Source organism: Crocodylus porosus, unplaced genomic scaffold, assembly GCF_001723895.1.
Source record: "Crocodylus porosus isolate Cpor-Errol unplaced genomic scaffold, CroPor_comp1, whole genome shotgun sequence".
NCBI classification, from domain to species: domain Eukaryota; kingdom Metazoa; phylum Chordata; order Crocodylia; family Crocodylidae; genus Crocodylus; species Crocodylus porosus.
In genome coordinates, this window is record NW_017728915.1 from 22,751,981 (window position 1) to 22,771,230 (window position 19,250).

Sequence of the window (19,250 nt, forward strand, 5' to 3'; positions counted from 1 at the left end):
AGATTATGCATCTGCTCATGTAACATAAAACTCAGAGGCTAAGGTTTCCTAGGGAGGAGGTAAGGATGATTATGTACTTGGCAACAGTGGTGAACTACACAACACTCGTTCTCTCTGTGAAAGACCAGAGGGAGATCTGACCCATCTGATTCTCCCACATAATCCTGCTCAACTGTGTAATTTATGGCTTGTTCTCACAGGAACAGATATGCACAACTCCTTATGTGAGCTGCTGCTGACCCAGGCACAGAACAGGCTTTATGCTCCTCAAAAGGATGGATTAAGTACACATGCTAGAGTGGGCCTGAGTAAATAACATGTGAGTGGAGGTACAAGGGGGTGGGGGGAGGTGGCAGGGGAAAAGAAAAATCCTCCATAAAGTATAAAATGGAGGTGGCAAGAAAGTCTGAATGGAAGCTGGGTGGCCCTCAGAAAAGAGGGGAAATGGACTCACTACAAAGGAATAGGAAAGTTTGAACTGATGCATTTATCACCTAAGCCCAGGAAGGTTTGAAGCTTTTTCAAAGGATCTTTTTTTCTTGTAGCCTTCATTAATAGCATGACTGGTTTCTTCTCTTGATGCACTGCTAGCATGTGGTTCAACCCTACAGGAGACTGATAATAGATTCTTACTGACCTACTGCAGCAAGTGCAGTTCATTAATTGCTTCTTGGATAAAAGGGATGTGCCAATGAACACCAAGCATTTAATCTGAACTGCTCTCAGATAGGAACTCTGGGAGCACCCAAAAGAAAGCTTGGGTCCAAACCATGGGAGGGTCTGATCCCAGGCAGATTGGATGGACTGTTTTTTGGAACAAGAAAGAAAGCCTTCCATTGCTACCCAGACAATTCTCCAAAAGCAGTGGTTTTCAACCTGTGAATACCCACTTTTACAATTCAAAGGCATCCACACCTCCACTGAAAATTTCCAAAGGGGACCTCCATTTGAATTTTTTTCAGGGGTTCACAAATGAAAAAAAGTTGAAAACCACTGTCCAACAGCATCTTTCACATAATAAAAACAACTACAGGTTTGATCATACCCACACTCTGGCATGTTTTCTTTATTGATACATGCCAACTGCCCTGCAAAAGACTCTAAGGCGTTCCACGTTCTACCATGCGTCAACTCATATAGAGTCCCAGTGTTAACAAGCAAGGTGATGAAGTGAGAGAGCTGGCTTCTTGGTACATCCAGCTATGGTAAAATATTAAGAATTGATTTTTTACTAAAATAAGAAGCACTAAACAGGTGGGTACTGGTATGGAATTCTAGACTTCTGGATTCAAAACTTCATGCTTTAGGTTTCTCCTGGATTGAAGTCCACATTGTTTTCCATGACTGGACTTTTCTCCCCAAGGTTGGCCCAGCACAGGAAAACCAGTTTTGCATCTCAAAATGGAGATTCATTGACAAACCCACATAAAGGTGACAACATAACACACAGCTAATCATACCTCACTCTAAAAAAATATGATTACTCTAACCTCCTGTCTAGGAGCTCTAAATGGGAAATGCACAACAGATTTGTGATACATTAGACAGTTGCTAATGAAGTGCTTCCCCTTTCTTCTGTTCCTTTCTTCTCCTCTCTTAATTTTAATGTAACAGTATGGTATTGAAGGGTGATGATACAAAATATAGTAGAACCCTAGACTCTTTTTTTTGAGGTATCAGCAGTCCCAGAAATCTTTGAGAACTAGAATATGTTTCCACCCAGCTCCAAAATGATGGATGATAATTTGAACATTGTGAGCTGAATTTTCAATGCCCTTGAAGTATCAGATTCAGCGCCAAACTAGAAGGCTTGAGGAGGCCTATATAGTTTATTAATACATTAATGCAATTAACAGAGGCCTGAACTGTACAGGTCTTTGTATGGGTATATGTACATGTTTTCTATTTTTTTTTAATCTGCTGATAAGAGAGAGTCTAACAAAATCTTACATAGCAAGATCAATACGCTAACATGAGACACGATGGGCAAGTGTGAAATATACTGTAAGCAGAATTAATACCCATTGGTATCCTAAATGCAATATGCAGAATACTTTTATAAGAAAAGTATTATGACACAGTAATTTGGCCATGAGAGGGTAATTGACTTAAGATATGCTGATAAAGATCGATTGCAAAGGTTTGGAGTTATGACACCAACAAAGTTACAATGACATTAGCACAAAGAGAGAGACACAAATCCATTACAAAGATACAATCAAATATTCAAAAAAGCCTGGCATGCTCATTACTTATTCATGCTAATACAAGTATATTAAGAAATCTAAACAGTGTTAGTGCTCAATCACTCACAAACCAAATGAGGTTTTGCATTTATCAGCCACCAGTCATCAAGACCTAACATTAGCTGTACAAAGGTGGTAATATGACATAACTGGAGATATTTATATCAGCCTACACAGACTGAGAGATACAGTAGGATTTATTAAACTGAGTAATGCCTTTACATTCAGCACAGCAATAAAAGAAATAACTGTGCAGAAGTCATTTCCCCAGACAATAAGATTTACCTTTGAAATCGCTTAAAGATGTTGTATCTGTTTTCAAAGGGTGTCTGGCAGTTTTCCAGCCCTTAATAAACAATTTGCAGTTTAATTTTGCAACTTAGGAATTGGGTGCCAAAAATAAATGGGGTCCTACAATTTAAGTTAGTTGGTAGAATGTCTGTCTTACGGGGGTTTTTAGTACTTCTCCTGTTAGACTAGTTAAAGAACAACCAAGGTTAATTTAAACTCAAATGGATTTTTATAAGTTTAATAAAACTTCCTCTGCATTGCACTTGAATCTCAAATGGTTTCATCATCCAAAAAGTCAAACCCAAGACACTGAGGTTGAGGTACCCAATAGGTTTATTTCTGAGATCCAGTGAAGTATAGTTTAATATCCAATATGACTGCATCTTGCCCTTATACAGGGGGATGAACTCAATGATCTCTTAAGTCATTTCCTTCTCTATGTACCAGTTCTTCTGCAGTATATTTTTGTAAGTACCAGTCGGTTTGCCTTTAACTTTGGCTCTGTCTAAGACTGTCTTAAGTTATAATAAATGGAAATGGGTTGAAAATATTCTCTTCAAAATTCTGTCAATTTTAGAGAAAAAGAAAGTTTAGAATTTCACTGTTTTATTCCATTTCATTCCGTAAATAAGTTTCTTATCCTGAACTCAACACCACAGAGTCAAAGCACCTTGAGTGATACACTAAGCAGAGTGACTAACAGCTGTCACATGTTGTTTGTTAATATGTTTCACATTCAATACTTTTTTAAAAAAACCCTCCCTTCTGCCTTCTTCCTTTCTCCCACCAGGACAGCAGATAACTATTCCTAAGCAAATGGTAAAATCATACCACTATTTTATTCATAGTTGCATCCTACTTTGCTGCAACACATCAGCTCATACCATGCCATTTATACAACACTTTGCACTGATGTAGGGAGCGGCCAAAAGTAATATTTATACCAGTATTAAATTACACTGGTATAAGCTATTCTAATTTAACTGTTACCTCTGATCAAAACCTCTACTGGTATAACTGGAAATAAACTGCTATAATTTTAAACCTGTTTCAGGTTTAAAGTTACGGCAATTTAGCTTCACTTATACCAATATAGGAGCGCACAAAATCAGTAACAGATCAGAATAGTTAATATGTACTCAAAAAAGCAACAAGATGCCCTTCTCACCAATACAGTTTAATATTTTATCTGTCCATAGCAAGAACATAGTTGGTCTTTACTTACTAATATTTTTATGTTTTAAGCTTTCTTGGTTATTAAGTTGAGAAATCACAAATCCTTTCCCACCTAAAAATATCTAAAACTTAAAAAATGTTAAAAATAGTTTTACTTCTACAGAACATGAAATACTGTCTTGTACAAGGACATATGTACATCTGCAGTGAATGTTTGCAGTTGCTTTACAGCAGCACTTGAGTAAGGTATCGTTTTGGTTTGATCCTGATGACATGCCATTTATAAACTGTGACTGATAAATCCAATGCCTCTGAAATCAGATAAAACTTTGATAAATGACTTCTTAGCGAGCAGGTTGCAATAGCTACTCCTGTCCGCATTTAGCCACCCTGCTGCAATCAGCACCATTTTGTTTAATCAACACTTCAGACAACAATACATTTGAAAGCTATCACACCATTAAGAGATGTGAAGATATTCTTTTCCTGAAGGATACCGGAAGACAGAAAACTACAAAAACTAGACTCTGCCTTTCTGCAACAGCTTTTATAGCCTTAGTTCAAGCTTGGAAAACGTCAAATGGTTGTAAAATAGGGCCTTATTCCAAGGCTTCTTCTGTATTTTTTGCAGAGGTGAGAAGGCATGACGAAAAGGCTCAGTTGCTCCAAAGAATCTGCACAACAACGTAAGTTTTTCCCCTATCAAGGATATGTTTGAGAATCATCCATGCCTTTTAAGACAAGGAGAACAGTATATAGAGATGACTTAAGTTACGAAATGGCAAAGGATTCTACGATGAGTCACAATACCACAGGAGTAAGAAGGAGAGGAGGGAGCTGGGATTTGTCAAAGCACAAGAGGATTTGCCTACTGGAAAGGTTATTACTAGTCCATTTTTCTTCATAAGGAGAAGAGTTAGCTCAGAAAAGGAAATTTCAGCTCATGATGATGTCCAAGAGCATGTATTGCTGGCCCTTTCCTAATGAAATATGACCCCATATATTCATAATTAGATTGCACATCAAAGCTTGCAGTAGGATCCCAGTGGATTATGACTATGGTGACCATAGGTCCTGGTTCAACTGGGACAGTCCCAGATTTTGTAGGCCATCCTGGCATCCCAGCTGGTTGGTGAAAAATGTAGCAGAAGTCACACATTGGTACCACCCTACGCACACATGCGTGGCCCCACTTCTCCTGAGCAGTGGCTAAAGGCTGGGGTGAGTAGACTGGTCTAGGCTAAGCACCGCTCCTCCTGCCTGGGGTGGGGATCAGCCAGGGTGGGGTGGGCTGGGGGAGGGGGCTAAGACAGTGGCTCTGACACCTGCATGAGGCATGCCAAGATGGTCCCCTTCCACTAGCAGCTGTCAAGGCCTGAGCTGCATGGCAGGCCCAGGCAGCTGCTGGCAGTAGTAGCAGGTACCACGTGGCTATGTAGCAGGCCGGGCGCTGCATAAGGGCCCTTCCCAGGTGGGTCCAGCCTCTATATGGGGGGGATAAAGCCTGCCTGCGGGCCTCTTTGCTGTCCTGCCCTGACTTGCTCCTCCATTAGGGCTCTTGGGAGCCACAGGGTTGGAGCTGGGCAAATTTAGCAACCTCGTGCGCAAATAAGCTGAATGGGGCCCTAGCTGCTGTCTTCTGTGGGGGTGTATGCACATGTCTGCATCCATGAGGGAACCCAGGTGCACAGGCATTGGGAGGGGGGTGCAAGTGCATGTGTACATCTACTCCCACCTACCCAGCTTGGTGTCTGCAGGGTGCCAACTCCCTTTCAAACTCTGGCAAGAGCTGGCGGACAGAGTGAGCCACTGGCTGCAAGGGGGAAATACCACTGCATCAGGTGGAGCTTTCCTTGCCAAGGAGCAAGGGGGGTGGGACATGGGGCGTGGGGCAGCAACCACCATTGAACAAAGGAAAATGGGCCCTACTGTGCAAAATCATTCCAAGTACTGTGTCCCTGCGCAATGGCTATTAATCTTCCTCTGTCCACAATTTCCACTTCATCTTGGAATGAAGAAAAAATGATAAAGAGGTAAGCCAACTATTACAAAAATTGTACATTGTGCATTATCAGACTTAAAACCTCCACTGATGGGTCTGGGCTTTTTTAACATTTTCATAACTACTTATGTATGAATGGATAAGAATACAGAAACAGAATGTCTAAGTATTTGACTGGTCAAGACAGACATTTTAAAAAGATATTTCATTCTGTTGACTTTTTTCCACCTCAAAATGCCATTAAAAATAGCCCTTAGAAATACATCACCAGCCCCATGTAAATCCAGTAGATAAGCACCTGTCTTTGGAGCTGTATTAATTTCTGAGAGCAAACTTCGGATTAGTGCACTTACTCAGTACCAGTCTCTAGGAAATCTGTGTCTTAAGCAAGTCAGAATTTGGTGCGGTCCCACCTCGTCACAGGAAGTAAATGAGTCTAATTGTTCAGGCTGAACTCCAGTTGCAACCTCTGTTTGAGGGATAAACCTGTAAAGCCAGCTGTAAGCATATTACAGACCCACACTGCAAATAGTATGAGGGAACATGTGGGGAAAACACTGGATCATATCTGTGGGAATAAAGATAGACAGTTAGGCATGCCAGACCCAGGAATTAATCAATCTAAAATTATTATACATCATAGGTGCAAGTAGTTGTTCAAAGATGAAGGAAATCCATGCTTATTTATACAAGTATCACATTAAAATCCAGTGAATTATCTGAACTATTAAAATGTTGAAATATTATATTTATGATATGCAAAAATAGTTAATAGGCTGTAAGGTGTCTACAACACAAACTAATAAGCGTCAATGACATTTTAAGATTAAGTGGTCCATTTTTACCTCATGCTGTTGTGCCACATAAAGTCATGCTACATTTAAAGAACAAGAAAAAAAGCATCCACCTGCACTTATCAAAACTGGAAACCAAAGAACTACATAGAAGAACACATCAACAGCTTTACTTGCAGTCTTTGCAATTGTGGATGAAACCTGTATTAACACTAATGAAGAAGTCTAGTTCAGCATCACTGCACATCTGATTTCCAATGGAACTTTTGGTGAGTTTTGTATATCAAGAACAAAGGGTTCGTGATTTTTAAAAAATTGTCTACAAATTGTTCCAAGGTTATACTGTCAACCAGCAAAGAAGGGATGAGCCTAAAATTTAAAAAAAAAGCTAAAGCATATAAACTGACACATCAGAGTCACTGGGACAGATGAGTTTGGTGGAACTCTTATCTATGCAGGTCCTGAACAAGAGGAAATAGTGGCTTAAAGCTTTTCTCCCTCCCCGCCCCTATCAGCACCACCCCTCGATTTGTGCTGGAGTACTGGAGTCAGTTCAGCCCCAGCATAACTTGGAGCCCCTTCAAGGCTACTCCAGGTTACGGCACCATCCCAGCATGCTTCCTACACTGCAATAAGAAAGGAACAAGGAATGCAGACTGCTTTTGAGCAGAAAAGCAAAAGACAAGGGAGATAGAAAAAAGAGGTCAAAGAAGAAAAGTAATGGTTGAGTGAAGGAAATACGTAGAAAGAGAAAGCATAAGACAATGGAAAGAGGACACTGCATTTACCTGTTTAAGGATAATACCTAACCCCGTTGCCTTGAACCTCCTAGTGAAAGCAACAAAATCAGGAAATACAGCATACCTGGAAATCTAGGCCATCAGGGAACATGATGGCTATGCTGTGAACTAAGGGCAATTTATTCTATTGTTTTTTGGACAGAGTTCTACTAGTACTTGGTCTAAAGTATGATAATGTCCTTAATAGCTTATAGCAGGGCCTTTGTGCTATAATGGACTGTCATGCACTGACACCTCTAGACCTCTTCCTTGACAACTTTCAGTCTGTGAATCATTGCTTTTTAAATGGTGAAATATTTACTCCATAGTCAATAACAAACTACTCTGAAATCACGATAAGCTAATGAGTAAATAGCTAATTGTATCTATTATAGACTTTTTAGAAATGTTTTGTTAACAACTCATCATACACAATTAGAAATGGCTTGTACCAACTGAATTTAGGTAAGGAATAATACTATGTACATGTACCCAGTGAGAGATGAGAAAAGAAAGTAGGTTCCCAAATAAGTGAGCTAACAATGCCTGATATTTTCCCTTAAAAAAAACAGCTTTATTTTACATTTAAAAAAACAGAAGCAATAAGGTAAATCTCATATTTAATTCCAGCAACATATTGTAAAGGAAATATAGCAAGATTTCAGGGAGGGGGGAGGGTCCCCATAAAAGCTCCTGAGCTGAGACTTCAAAGGCCTACATTTAAACCTCCACCGAATGCCTTTGCACCAACTGCCACTGGTGTAAACAGAGTTGGAGGTTTTTGCACATAGTCAAATCCATGAATCTGCTCATGCTCAACAGAGTGGAAGTTCTTCTAGAGAAGAAGTTTATCTTTTACACCTTGGAAAGTGATGACCTGGTATAAACAATATATATTGGCATTATGATCTAGAATTGCCCAGACACACCCAATGTGGGAGATGTAACGTGCATCTACACACTACTGTATGGTAATGTTGCTACAGCATTGTGCTTGAGCACTTTCCTTTGGAACTACTAAAGCACAGCACAGCCCAGTATGGGTGCTTGCTGTGCCATGCACATGGTGCACAGGTAGATTTCACTGCAGTCATCATAGTGGCACGCTATACCTGAGAAGCAGATACGCACAATTGCTACGTCACTGTAGCACACAACGTAACATGTTGCTCCGTCACTGTAGGGCAACATGTAGACATGCTGATAAAGAAGCTTTTCCCATGAGGTTTTTAGAGTGTTGGTTCCTGTGTATTTGTACAGTCTTGTACAAGGGACCCCTGGCACGGCTTTATGAGAACTCCTGGTGGTCTGGTATGGTGCCAGAGGACTGGAAAAGGGCCAACATGGTTCCCATTTTCAAAAAAGGGAGGCAGGAGGACCCAGGAAGCTATACGCCAATTAGTCTTACCTCGATCCTGGGTAAGCTTTTTGAGAGAATTATCATGACGCATGTCCATGAGGGGCCAGCAGGGGAGATTATGTTTAGGGGCAACCAACACGGGTTCATTAGAGACAGGTTCTGTCTGACCAACCTGGTGGCCTTCTACAACCAGGTCACAAAATCCTTACATGCAGGGGTAGCAGTGGACATCGTCTTTCTGGACTTTAGGAAGGCCTTCAACACTGTCTCTCACCCCATTCTCATTTTAAAAACTAGGGGACTGTGGCATCGACACCTACACAGTCAAATGGGTCACTAAGTGGCTGGAGGGCCGCACCCACAGAGTTATGGTGGGCTATAAATCCCGTCTGGAGCAGCCAGCAGGGGTTTGGGCTCGGCTTCGCTCTCTGGTTGGACGGTTCTGGCTCCGGGCTCGCAGAGTGTGGGAGTTCATCAAGTGCAGGTCCTGGTCATTGGGAAGCTACAGTTGGGTAAAGTATCACTCTTCCCCTATTTGAGGTGCTGAATACCTAAGCAGGAAAAAGCTAGAAATCCTCAGGGACTGTCAGAGGATTTTCCCTGCTGACTAGGCCCAGGGTGTTCTTGCTGCCAGCTGTGGTTTCTGGGTTGTCTCTGAAGTTGCATAGCAGTTAACTGTGTAGTGATCAAAGCTCATTGTAAGGTGTAGTTGATTGGTTGTGTGACCAGGAACATTGGGTTTGGGATGTGCGTCAGGTTATTGTCCCATTGGGTGTATTTTATTGTGGTGCAGCTCAGGTGTTACGGGAATATTGCGCAGGTTTTGTTGTGTAATACAGCTAATATTGTTCAACCTACCTGTGTTGTACCATGTAGCTACTCCTTCTAACTCTGAGTGGGGTTGGGCAGTAGATTAATACTCAGGGAAATTAATTTACTTTAATGCCCCGAACCATCAAGGATTAATGACTGTCTGGATTAATTAGTTACTTGGCATCCCCACGGGTGGTCCTTCAAGAATGATGACCTGCTCCTCATACGCAGGGACTTTAACTGCACCATTGATCCCTCGCTTGACTGCATGGGGCCTGAGCCGCACCTGCCCTCAGCATGCAGGCTGGAGTCTGCCTTGGAGACTGCAGACTTCGTCAATGTCTGGTGAGCCCTGCATCCTGATGTGCACCAGTGCACCGTTGCCTGCCTTAACGTCACCAAGCACCATCTGCCACTCCTGTGCAGCGACCACATCGTTCCCTTGGGCCTGTCATATGGCCTGACCTGCTGCAAACTGAGCCTGCCTGGCAGAGCCTGTGCACAGGCACCATATTGGTGTTTCAACATCAGCCTGCTCCAAGACTCCTACTACTGGGACTGCTTCGCCCACGTTTTGGTGGGGCTGGGAGGCCACAAGAATGAGCTACTCCTCCTGGAAGCTATGGTGGGATGTGGGCAAGGTACAGATCCGGGCTTTTTGCCAGCAGTACACCCAGCTAGCCACAAATGAACTGTGTCACCATATCTGAGAGCTGGAGGAAGATGTGGCACACCCCGAGGCTGCCCTGCTGGCCACTGGCAGCAACATGGCATTGCACAAGAGCCCCCAGTTCCACTGGAAATGCCTGCACAACTTGGCAGAGAGTATGGCCCACAGAGGAAAGATCCATGCCTGCTGCTGAAAGCTGGCAGAAACTGACGCCCCAACTTACTTCTTCTTCAATGTGGGTGGCAGTGGGAAGCAAGCAAAGTCTTAGATCACCTCAAGACCCCAAGGGCAGGGTAATCACAGACTCAGGTGAAGTGCCTGCAACCTGTTTGCAGCCAAGCTGTCCTGCCCATAGTCCATGCGGGAACTTCACAAGGGCCTGCCGCGTCTGCACTCTGAAAGCCAGTGAGCTCGAGCAGGAACTGTCTCTGGAAGACATGGCAGCCACCGCAGCTGGCCTCACCTCTGGCAAAGCCCCAGGCCTCAGTGAGTTACCCACCAAGTTCTACAAGACCTTCTGGCCTCTCCTCAGCCCCTGCCTCCTATGCATTTTCTGAGAGAGCCTCATCAACAAGGTCCTACTGGTCAGCTGCCACCGAGCAGTGCTCATGCTGCTGACCAAAAAGGGAGACATTGGCTGCATTAAGAACTGGTGACTGGTCTCCCTTCTGTGTGTGGACTACAAGATTCTGGCCAAGGCACTGGTGACCTGCCTCTGCACCATCATGGCGTCTGTCACTGGGCATGAGCAAAGTTACTACATGCCAGGCAGGACCATCCAAGACCACCTGTTCCTGCTGTATGACCTACTCACAGCCAGCGAACTCTTCGTCCTGGACATTGGCCTTATCTCTCTGGACCAGAAGAAGGCTTTTGACTGGGTGGGCCATGCCTACCTCTTCCAGACCCTGGAGGCCTTTGGCTTCAGGCCCCTCTTCACCAGGACCCTCTGGATCTTGTACCAAGACACTTCCAGCCTGCTCAAGGTGAATGACATGCTCTGCGCCCTGTTCTTCATGTGCAGAGGCATCCTTCAGAGCTGCCCCCTGTTGGGCATGCTCTACGCCCTGGCCAGTGATTCACTGCTGCATGTGCTGTGGCACCACCTGAAAGACATGGCCCAGCCAACGGCCATGGGCCCATCCATTAGCCCTCTGCTCCAGCTGTCATCGTATGCAGATGATGTGACCATCTTCCTCAACACCCAGGAAGATGTGTGGGCCCTTACAGAATGCCAGCAAGCCTATAAGTGTGCCTCCTCAGCCCATATCAATTGGGCCAAGAGTGATACCTTGCTGCTTGGTGAATTGACCAGCGTGACCCCCCCTGGATTTGCCAGGGGGGCCTCACCTGGTGCCACAAGGGCCTCAAGGTTCTGGAAGTGTTCCTGGGGCCACCCACCTTCATGCACATAACTGGGATGGCCTTGAGGAGGAGGTGGAGACCCGCCTGCAATGGTAGTGCTGATGCCTACCCATTCTCTCCTACTGTGGATGGGTCCTAGAGTCTGGTCAACCTGGAAAGCAAGGTGGCCGCCTTCTGCCTGCAAGCCCTTCAGCAACTCCTCTATGGTGAAGAGTGCCTTCCCTGGCAACAACTGGTGTGCCGAGTCCTGCAGAGGATGTGAGCCCTTGGCTTCAACAAGGAGCTCTTCCTGCTGGACTTCACGCTGCTGAACTGGGAGGTGCTTTCAGCCTCCTACAATAGTGTGGTATGAGCCTGGCAGGCCACCTTCTGCCTCCAGCCCCAGGCCCAATGCCTGCAGTTCCTGCAGCTGCTGAGGGAGCTCCTGGTGCACAACCCAGGCCTGCGGCACCCCATGCCAAGCCTGACCTCTGCCAGCCTCATAGACACCCTCATCCAGGTGCGTGTCCTCCACCTGGACCATCTCCTTGACCCTGCTTGGTCAGCCTGGCTCTCTCCCAAGGCCCTGACCACCCAGCTGGGCATGTGCTTCATCCACAGTGTGGGCCATCTCCTGTGTGACATCCAGCCTGCCCTCCCACCAGAGTCAGCAGCCTCCCTGCCCAACCATCTCAGGGTGCGCCAGGTCCCCCTCACCTTGGATGCCCTGTGAGGCCTTCCCCCCACTGCTGGTCACCCCAGCCATGGCCAGTGAGCTGGCCAGTGGACCTGAAACCATGCTGATGTTCCCCGTGCCTCCTGACAGTGACACAAATTGCCCCTTTGCTTCCCTGTCCCACAGAAGTCTGTATGCCTGGGTGTTTCATGTCTGCCATGCCCAGGTGGTGGCAGGCCACCCTGATACACTGTGGCGACACTGCCTGGGGCCACCAGATCCCCCACCAGTCCACCCGCCTTGACACACAGTGTATAAGCCACTAACCACCAAGAAGACTGGCAACCTGCAGTGGTGGTTGCTACATGGCATCCTAGCCACTGTCACATTTGTGTCCCATTTTGACCCAGCTGCCTCAACAGCCTGCCCCTTCTGCCCTGGGGGCATTGAGGAGTGCCTTTTTCACGCCTTCCTCAACCGTCCCCATCTGCGGCCACTCTTTATCACCCGCAATCCACCGCTGTGGGTACAGGGTAGGAGCCTCTCGGAGAACACCTACATGTACTCCTACCCATGCCAGGCAGCAAAATGGGGTGCTGTCTACCTGGCCAATTTTTTGCTGGGTCAAGCCAAGAAGGCCATCCTTAAGAGCCGCCGCAAGTGGCTTGCCAGGACCAGCTCAGACAATGCCCTGAGGCTTTTTGGTCTCCTGGTGCATGTGCACCTCTTGCTGGAGTTTGAGCACACTGTACTCTGGTGGGTGGTGCCCACCTTGAGGCATTCTGAGCCCTTGAGGGGACACTGTGCCATGTGAAGGATGGCTGTCTTCAATACGCACTCTAATGTCATGACCGGTATAGGCAACCAGGCGGGCTTAGTGGTAGACTGCGACTCCAAGCTCACGCTGTACCCTAGGCCCTCACTAGACTGCTTTTTGCTTTTTTTCTTTGTGCGGGAAGTTTAAGGTTTTGTTACATATACCATCGAATAGAGCAGGGTAGGAAGCATTTGTTTATAGAGGGCTTTTGACTGTACAACTGTGTGGCCAGGTTTCCTGACCGCATAACAACATGTTAGGCACAACATGTCATACTGCAAAGGTGTCTGTCGCGGTGTGATGTTATGAATGTAATGACATGGTGCTTTTGGTTTGATGGTGATTTGTTTGTCTTTGCTTTGTATATTGGACCTGGACCCCGGAGAGGCCAACTTCTTGTACCCTAAACCCCTGAATAAAGTAGCTAAAAAGTCCTTCCTTCCTTCCCTCCCTGTTTAAAAGATGAAATTTCTCTTCAAATGACTCCTTTGATGGCCTCCTCACTAACTACCAGCTTAGTGCAATGTAAACTTGTAAACTAATGACCATATTTCACATTCATATCCTTTGGCCCAGGCAGACCATTAACTGGGAAACAAAGAAACAGAAATTCAAATTTCAAATGCTAGGAGAAGATCATGCAGGACTTAGACATGAGATAGTTTTCCTTTGTCTTTAAACTGATGTTATCAGTAAGCTACTTGACTAAAAGCTGTACACAATCAATGTTTAATACCACATTAAACAAGATTTAATGCAGCAACAACTTACATGCCCAGTACCTGTGCCCATGCCAGTTTGTGGTGAAATAAAGGCTGGTTTAAAGATTATCCAGAAGGTAAAAGAATGTGACTGAGGTCATTAAAGTGATACGTTCATAGCAAACAACATTAAATGCTAGAACCTTAATTTTATCAACTTTTGCTATCAAATTCTTTATATATTTCAAGCCTCTGCAATTCCATTGCCTGTGGCAACTGCAAAACATTTCAGCAGCTTTGGACAACGGCATGCAGTTACAGTGAAAGAAAATATGTAATGGAAGGGTTAAATGGGGAATATGACATTTATCATTCAAGTCAGAAAAGATCTGATGCCTCTCAAATAACATAGCTAAAAGCAAATCATATGATCTTTTTTTCTCTCACAAGTAGGATAAATGCTACATCTCTCCATAGCCAATCATGTATTCTGTTTCGCCTGTTTAAAGACAGACAGAGGTTCCAGCAGAAATGTGCGAAGTGGCAAACCTGCTGACCTCTTGAAATTTTCATAATTGGCATTTGCTGCTAGTAGGTTTGTGAAACAAAACACATTCATATATTGCAGTTATCTTTGTATTTTGCACAATAGAACCTTGGTAACTCAGCCCTGGCTAATTCAGACACCTTATGATATGAACAAAAAAAGGTGATTCGCTCAATCCTCAGTCAGCACTCTCAAGCTAAGTGCTACAGTGAGGTTTCATGTGACTCAGGATGCAGTATTTTTATAAATATATTACCCTAAATGTGCTAATTCAAAATCAAGAATTACCCATTAAATCTAAACTACGATTATCAAAATAAATGAGCAAAATACATTTTGTGATGCATTGGTCTTGCTTTTCTCCTCTTTATTTTAAATGTGCTTTTTCAATTGATAAATTGATAAACATCAATAATTTATAACTGGTTTACTAGTCATTAGTGCAATATAATAGTTTTATTTTAGTATATTTATAATTCATTCTTTTACACTCTTTTGTACCCATATTTAACTCAGTGTTGAACACAAAAACCAGAGCACAGGCATCGTTTCTTCTTGGAAAATTATGATGTCATTCCTATACATCATTGCTTAAAGTTACAGCATTGCTAAGAAAGCATGAGCCTGTCTTACCTCATATCATGTTCTTATATTGAAACTAGTCTGAGATTTCCTCCACGGTTTTGCATTCATCCAATATAGAGCTGAACATGTCATGTCAATATGCATGAACACCAGGTCTCCATAATTTTTAAAAAATCACCTGCTAAGATAAATATCTCTCTAAAAATCAAGGATAGCCCTAATTTCAGGATCCACCCTTTTCAGATGCATAAAAAACAGCTTTTGTGCTGATTTCAGCAACCCCATGCAGCAGAGGTGTAACTGGACAGTTTTCTGCCCTGGGTGGTGATGGCACAAAGCACAGCATTTGCAACTGGGCTGTTGATGGAGGCACTGGCAGGGCCAGCAATATGGCACCTGCCATTTTTGTTCCTCTCCCCACAAGTTGGTGCCCAGGGTCTTAGTTTGGCTTCACAGACCAAACCACTAATTCGATTTAAGTGAGTTTCCAAGACCTCAGTTGAACTGGGACCTAAGCCAACCATATGGTTAGATGGCAGCTTAAGGCTTGATGCTGTTTGCTCAGTACACTTATTCTTCATCTTGGGTTTTAATGCGCCTATGAGGGTCACAATGAATAGCAAGCATTGCAAAAACTGAAAATCATACCACTGAGCTGGCAGGAAATTCAAGTGTGGGAGTCAATAGAGCTGTTTAACTAAAAGGTCATTTTCAGAAGATCTCCACATCATGACACACGAGAAAAGAGTATGTGTTATTTATTTCTGTGGGTATGCTAGAGCAACATGAAAGAAATAATCTGTGCCACAGGCAAAGGCAGCCAAAAAAGCCACATTTTCATAATAAATTCATGAAAAAAAATACATACTTTTGACTTCACAATAAATTTATGGTTCTGCAGGAAGCTTCTAAAGAAAGTGTAGCATCTTGGAACCAAGACTGCTAGAGATGATCCACTGCAGCTCCCTGCTGGCGCAGTATTTTTCCACTTAGGACATTTCCAAGAGAACCAAATGAGCTCTTGACCAGCGGAACCATTCTGAACACACGCTCAGGCTACTGGAAGTCAAAAGATTTTAAAAGGGCAGAGTGGAAGCTAGAGAGTAATACAGTAGGTCCTCAGATTAAGAGATCCTGGGGTCAAAATTTAGGAACTGGTGGAAAATCTGAAATGCCTAAAAAATTGTAAAGAAGCTTCAAAGAATTTTACATTGATTAAATCTATTCTGTGTGTATGCTAGTATATAATGTAGGTGAGGATCACAAGACTTCCAATAAAAGATAATGCATATAGCCTCTATGTAGCATCAGCACACATTAAAAAAATTTCCTTTGCATTCTAAAAGCAACCACCAAACCAAAAATTGGTTATATTTTATTCTTTTACTTATTCATATTTTAAAAGCCTTTAAATATACATTGTTAGCACTTACATCCTATGGAATTCCAAGGTTTTGTCTCTTATTTTTCTTCTCCCTGTTGGACTTTTAGAACTGGCCACAGAAAATGTCTAACTGTAAAAATACAAATCAACTAAATCTAATTTCCATTAAGAAGATACTGTTCTAATACATGAACAGAGGAAAAAGAAAAAAAGGCTTTTAATAAATAATGGACATTGGAAATCTCAAGCAGTATATTAATTTGCATTGCTTTTCTTGCAATCTGCTACTCAGTTGAGTTTGTATGATTTTGGTCTTTAAACCAGCAAATAAAAAAGAGACTTATTTAGCAGGAAAAAAATCAAATTAAAAACAAAAGCAAACCTTTTCCCATATAGAAAATATAGGAAGTAAACTTTTAATGGGTTTGCTTCCAAAACAATTTAATAGCTAAGTGATCTATGATTTACCTTAACATGCATTCTCATTAAAACCCAAGTAAATATCTTTGAATACAGACATACTCCATGCCATTTTCTTTATTACTTAATTTCCCAGGTATCTCAGCATGATATGAATAAATTATGCTGACAATACAACAATATAAATGATAAATCAACAACACAATTTTAGTGATATATAGCATGAAATGTAAATAATAACCAGCACTGCTAATTGGCTCGCTACCTGGCAACAAATCAGTAAGTGAGCTATTTCACTAGTAATGCTTCAGTTGTGTACCACCCTAATCATTAAGCATTTCTGGCTGGTAAGCTCTTCTTACTATTTTATGTAGGAAATTGTACTGTAGCATAAACACTGACTGGGAAATTGAATGACATATTTGTGTTGCAAAGTACCGCTCTTTGAGAATAGAAGGATTTTTCTGAACCAAATTCTGCCACATCGCATGCCACAAGTACTTGTCAAGCCATTTCCAGAAATACCAGACCAGAACTTGCTTTACTTGGGAAAGTGAAATTGGACTTTTTAAGCAAGTGGGCTTGACAGCCTGAGGAATGATCAATGCTGCCCAAATCAACCCTTAGCCCCTGCCACATGGCTGCTTATTTTCCAAATGCAAGGAATGGAAATGGCAACATAAAACAGTGACCCTGTTTCCCACTATACTCTGCAGTTTCCCTGGCCTCAGAGAATCAAAATCCTCAAGCCGCAAGATCGACAAAGAACCTCTGAACCTAGCAGAACCTTTAAATGGAATTTTTGCTCCTGGTGACCTGGCCCAGTCACTCAGTACTACTGAACATTTGCTCCTGGTGACTCCCCAACACTTGCCTGCAAAGTCTCTTCCTAGAGTTGATTGTTACCTGACCCCTCTTGCTCCTGAAGGCACATGCGGCCTTACAGATATCCCTCAGAAATAAGTCGTGACATTCTGTAGTTAAATTACTATTTGATTTCACAAATCTCAGGCCAGTCCAGCCCCCTGCTCAAAGCAAGGTCACTCCTGAATACAGGATCCCAGTTAAGTGTCTGTCCAACCAGCCCTTGATTTGCAAGTAACATTACTGTTAATATAGCCCAGTATGCTGCTGGCTATTTTTCTTCTTTTTTTTTTTGCAAAAAGAGCACACTATTGGCTCATATAAAGAGCATACTATTGGCTTATATTCAGCAGATGGTCTACTGCACCTCCCAGGTCATACTCTGAAGTACTGCAGCCTACTCAATCGTCCCTCAGTCTGTATTTATATATGCAATTATTCCACCCCAAATGCAGGACTCTGCATTTGTCCTGGTTGAATCACAACCAACTGATTGCAAACCATCTCTCCAGTCTTTCTGGGTCATTCTAGATCCTAGCCCTGTCCTCCTGCAATTCCACAAACTTGGTGTAATCTGCCAAGTGTGCACTCAGTCCCATCATCCAAATCATTAATGAAGATATTAAATGGTACTGGAGCCAGGACATACTCCTGAGGACCCCCATTTGATGCCTCCTCCTAACTACCCACTGAGCCATTGTTGACTATTCATTGAGCATGGTGATCCAGGTGAGGTGTCTCTGACTTGCTTTAATTCGTATGAATTGTACTCTGTGTTCTATAAACACTTAAAGGAGCAATCACGCACACATGTAGAGGGGGAAGGAAGTCAGTATGGATCTTTGGTCAAGAGGGCATTGCTATACAGTCTAAGATCTTAAAGGATACATATAATTCCCTTTGCTGCTTGCAATACTAAAATTACAAATTATCTTCATGAACAGGTACTCTTAAATGACCTGAGGAAAATGTATGTGATCATTTTATAAATCAGAAGACAGGAATGAGACTTTCTAAATGTCTTAAGATACTTTATCACTGGTAAACACCAGGCTACCACAAAGTTACAAGAATTTTCCATATGGCATCTCACTCACTAAAGGGCTACATCAAACGAACATTTTTTTAAGAAGGCATGTATCATGATCTCCTTGTCTTTTAATAGGACTTTATTCTTGCTTGAAGTTAAGAACATATTTATGGGTTTGACATAAATATGACACCAAAGAATTTCTATATTAGTAGTTCCTTATGAGATGAGGTACAGAAACATGTTTACAGGATCAGAACTCCACACAGATTTGTTAGTTATGTATTTTAGACATTTTACAATAAAAACTAAGAAAATTTATCTGAAAAAGTAGCTTGGTATTGTGGAACTGGTCATGCATACTCTGTTTTGTAACCAAATACACATTTTTAAGAGACTAGGCTATCTTGAAATATGGCAAGCTAAGTACGGGCTAATTTTCAAGCAAGTGTAAAATATCTGATCAGCTGAATATTTTAAAGTAAGAATCTAACTAGTAAGGTACCTTCATAATGTAAAATAATTGAAATGATTTAACAAAAGTGGAGCAAAAATAATATAAATTGCCAATTTAGGGTCTCTAGGCAGAAAAGCATCTAGATTCCATAAATTTCATAGACATCAGGGCTGGAAGGGACCTCGGGAGATCATCGAGTCTAGCCCCCTTCCCAAAGGGCAGGAAGTCAGCTGGGGTCATAGGATCCCAGCAAGATAAGCATCCAATTTGCTCTTGAAGGTGTTCAATGTAGGT

At 42.8% G+C, this 19,250-nt stretch overlaps 1 long non-coding RNA gene across 1 annotated transcript in view; it reads right to left on the bottom strand.

Annotated features, from left to right (window-relative positions):
• Window positions 1-19,250, bottom strand: part of LOC109310582 — a 189,992-nt gene that overhangs the window by 59,154 nt on the left and 111,588 nt on the right. Inside the window, exon 6 of the long non-coding RNA XR_002101263.1 lies at window positions 16,235-16,315. This is a non-coding gene — a long non-coding RNA (uncharacterized LOC109310582). The remainder of the gene's footprint in view (window positions 1-16,234; window positions 16,316-19,250) is intronic.